The following is a 4,222-nucleotide window of genomic DNA, read 5'->3' as shown; positions in this document are numbered from 1 at the left end:
GACGAGGCAAGCTAACCCGGACCGGACAGGGAGGGGGGGGTAAGGAGGAGGGAGCAGCGCGCCACAAGCCCAGTCTGGGCTCCACCCCTTCACTCCTGCCCCGCCCAATGAAGGAGGGGGAAAGGAGGGACTTGCAGAAGAAAGGCGGGCAGATTGCCCAATGGCAAAACTAGTTCCCTCTCTAAGGCGTGTAAGACAAAGTTGCGTGCCTAGTATAAGCCCCAGAAGCCCGCCCTCTCAGTTTTAAGAACCAATGAAATATTCAATAAGTAAGACGGGGCGGGAGCTTTAAATGATAGGCTTGGCATGAAACCAGTTAACCGCCAGGCGGGCTCATTCAGAGACAGGGATAGGGAGAACTTCGATAGGAATGACAGAACAACGACCAACCAGAATCTTGGACATGCCTGGGCAGAGTCCTGGTTGGGAGGCGAGTACGAGGTGAGCAGGAATGGCAGACGATCCGATTAATTTAAACCAATCCAAAATCAGGCGGGCAGCCAAGAAAGTTATGATTGGATTAACACTGAAAAGAGGCCGAACAGGACTCTTATTGACGTGCACCAAAAACCAATTAAACGCCGAATGAGCTGTGAGGGCGGGAACTTGGAACGGGCATAGGAGAAATGGCTTCTCCCTCAGTTACACAGTCCAATAGGAGAGCAAAATAAGCCAGGCACCGCCTCTAAATTAGCCAATGAGCGGTATTGGGGCCGCCCACCATGAGGGAGGGGAACAGGGCTGTGCCAAGACGAGTTCGTCGCCATGTTGGCCCTCCTCTGGGGACGTCTTAACAGTTTTTAGGTGGTATACTTCCGCAGAACCCTGCAGTTCAACAAGTGTCAGAGCCCAGGTCCTTACCGTGCAGTTTTGCCTCACCATCGTGGGGCTGTTTTCATCTTCCAGTAATGGCTTTCTCAGAGCAGTTTTCCAGTCTCATTTCCTGCCCTGGTGGGCGGACAGGCAGGTGGATGCCTCTCAGTGTGGGTGTAAGCCCTACGAATACGGATGGGACGAGATCTGGTGACAGCGCTCGCAAACTCAGTTCTGAGCCGGCCCCTTCGCAAGGTTTTTGTAAGACTCCAGCAAACGCCATTTTATTAAGCTCTCCCAAACAAAGGAGCTAACCATTAAATTTAGGCCAGTGAATTTTTCAGGATCTCCTTGAAGAACCTCCTGGAGTGGAGCTCTAGGCCACTCCCCCCCTTAATTGTAAATAACGCCTAAGCATAAAGTAAAATAGCTGAATTCTGCTTTTTGCTCTCACGAAGACCGGCCTCCATCTTGCCTCTATCCTGCACATAGTCTTGATAGCTTGTCAATGGTATGTCATTCCCTTTAGCACCAGCATTGTACTTTATATACTCTCATTTCGCTACCTGCAGTTCTGCTCTTCATTATAAATTTACGTGTTTTAAAATATGGATTCTCTAGTGAGGAAATGGAGGCCCTTAAATTAGGAATTGAGGCCTGTGCTACTTCGGGCAGGCCCCGGAATGATGAAATGATTGTCTCCTGTGCTAGGTACCTAAACTAGGCATTTGCCTTTCTTACGTCATCCTTACAAGGAAAATACTCGGTACTAGAGATAGTATATATTTCATTATAATTAAAATTTAGGCTGAGAAGTTTAAGTGACTTGACCAAGATCACAAAGCTAATGAGTTGGATCCTGCAAAGTCTATGAAGGCTTAAGTGACTAAAACAATACCTTGTGTAACCATTTAATTAAATAGGCTTAATAAATTGTTTTATTAAAAATGTTTTTCTTACAGTGTTGGAAATAGAACCATGGCCTCATGCTCTCTAAATATATACTACTAAACTCTATCTCTAATCCAAAACCAAAAAAAAAGTGCTTTTAATACCTTCTAGCTCCTGAAAAAAATCCTGTCCCGACTCAGAACTCAAATTCTATCATCAAAAAAAGTCCATCATAAAAAAGCCCATCATCATATTTTTCTTGAAACTTTTATGAGTTTGTGTTACAATTAATTGCATGAAGATTTTTCAAAATATTGTTTAAAATTTTTTTTAAACAAAATGTCATTCTATTCCCAGCATAACAAAACAAAAAAGTAATGGGAGATCATTTCCATCGGAATTCTTTAAGGTTTTTTTTTTTTAACTTTTATTCTCTTTTATTGGGGTGCTTTTAAAGCAGGTTACAAGAATCCCAATCTAGACACAATAAGAATTTCTGGAGTGGGGCTTGAGAATTTAAAATTGGAGTAGGGAATTATTGAGAATTGAACCCAGGGCTTTCACACTAAAATACAACCCTAGCCCTTGTTATTTTATTTATTTGCTTATTTGTTTAGGGGCATAATCTCCCTAAATCCCTAAATTGTTCTTGCTGGGCTCAAAATTGAGTTCTTCCTGCCTCAGCTTTCTCAAGTACAATACTGGGATTACAGACATTACACCCAGCTGGAACTTGCACTTTTAAGTGTGATTAGTCCTTAAATAAGTTTAAGAAGCAATAAGAGGCAGATATGGTGGTGCACATCTTTAATCCCAGCACTCAGGAGGCTGAGGTAGGATCCTTGTGAATTCAAGGCCAACCTGGAAGGTTGGAAGGTACCTCAATCAAAAAGGAGAGAAAAGAAAAAGGGGATGTAGCTCAGTGCAAAGGCCCTGAATTCAAGCCCTAGTACCAAGGGAGAAAGAAAAGGAAACACCAGTAAAGAAACTGGCAAGAAGCTGCCTCCAGATGGGAAGAAACTTCTACAAGAAAGACACTGCACATTACTCATCCTTGTAAACCAAGTTCTGAAGATTCTAACAGCTGTTTAGTGTATTCAGCAATAGGCCACACCTAACTTGCTAGGGGGTGAGGGGAAGGGGAAATAACTCTGGAACAGTACTCAAAACACTTCACTTTGATTGAATAACTTTATTCTTTGGGGAGATTTAAGAGACTGAACTAGGTGGTGTAGCTTAGTAGTAGAACAGATGCCTAGCATGTGCAAGGCCCTGTTTTTTGTTCTGGGATTTTTTGTACCTGTTTGCAGTACATTATGATTACATTCATCAGGGGTAGTTGGTACATGTACGTACACATTTTAATTTTTACATCCCCTTTCCCGTCCCCTTTCCTCCCCATAGCCCTAGTTTTGATCTCCATCACCACCAAAAGAAAAAAGGGCCAGGGATTTAGCTCAGTGACACTGTGTTGTCCTTGTAAGTCCTGTGTTCAATCCCTGTACCGGAAAAAAAAAACAAATGGGCCAGGGATTTAGTTCAGTGGTTCTGCAGCCTGCCTCACAAGCACAAGGTCCTGAGTTTCATCCCTGGTACAAAAAAAAAAGAACTGTCATTCTCAGAGGAGAAAAGGATCAGATAATTCAGTTAATATGACTATTCTGTATTTCTTTTTTTTCTTTTTCTTTTTTTCTTTTTTTTTTTTTTTTTTTTTTTTTTTTTTTTTTTTTTTTTTTTTTTTTTTTTTTTGGTTTTTGAGACAGGCTCTCACTATGTAGTTGAGACTGACCTGAAACTCAATATGTAGCCCAGACTGGTCTCAAACTCACAGGGATCCCCTTGCCTCAGCCTCCTGAGTGCTCAGATTACAGGAGTGCGCGACCACGCCCAGCCAATTTTCAAAGCCTGTGTTTATCCAATTTTCTAGGCTAGTCTATACCCCAAATTGGAACTAGAGTTTGATTTTATACCAGGTATGGAGAAAAATGCCTAGATTTAAAGCAAAATTTGCTGGGCACAGTGGTGTACACCTGTGAGCCCAAGCCTCAGGAGGCTGAGGCAGGAGGATCACAAATTCCAAGGCCAGCCTGGGGTACATGGTAAGACCTTGTCTCAAAAAAAGCAAAACAAGGGCCAGGATTTAGCTCAGTGGTTCCAGCGCCTGCTTCCCAAGGACAAAGATGCAAGTTCGATCCCAGGTAACAAAAACAAAAAAAGCAAAACAAGCCAGGTGTGGTGTGTGCCTGTAATGCCAGCACTCAGGAGGCTGAGGCAGGGGGATCACTGTGAGTTCGAGACCAGCCTGGGCTACATAGTGAGTTCCAGGTCAGTCTCAACTACATAGTGAGAACCTATTTAAAAAAAGAAAAAAAGAAAAACATAGGCTGGGGATTTAGCTCAGTGGTGCTGGCGCCTGCCTTGCAAGAGCAAGGTCTTGGGATCGATCCCCAGTATCAAAAAAAAAAAAAAGCAAAACAGGGCCAGAGATGTACTTCAGCTGGGCAGTGTGCCTGGTACT

At 43.2% G+C, this 4,222-nt stretch overlaps 1 protein-coding gene across 1 annotated transcript in view; it reads right to left on the bottom strand.

Moving 5' to 3' along the window:
• The window catches only part of Sp1 (Sp1 transcription factor), a 39,731-nt gene extending 38,743 nt beyond the window's left edge, over positions 1 to 988 (bottom strand). Inside the window, exon 1 of the mRNA XM_033763657.1 lies at positions 862 to 988. The gene's annotated coding sequence lies outside the window, so the exon portion shown is untranslated. The remainder of the gene's footprint in view (positions 1 to 861) is intronic.
• Positions 989 to 4,222: the final 3,234 nt, after the last annotated feature.

This window comes from Fukomys damarensis, unplaced genomic scaffold, assembly GCF_012274545.1.
Source record: "Fukomys damarensis isolate Sample0158 unplaced genomic scaffold, DMR_v1.0_HiC HiC_scaffold_15, whole genome shotgun sequence".
NCBI lineage: Eukaryota > Metazoa > Chordata > Mammalia > Rodentia > Bathyergidae > Fukomys > Fukomys damarensis.
The sequence above is the reverse complement of the archived record's forward strand: the minus strand, read 5'-3'. Positions and strand labels throughout refer to the sequence as shown.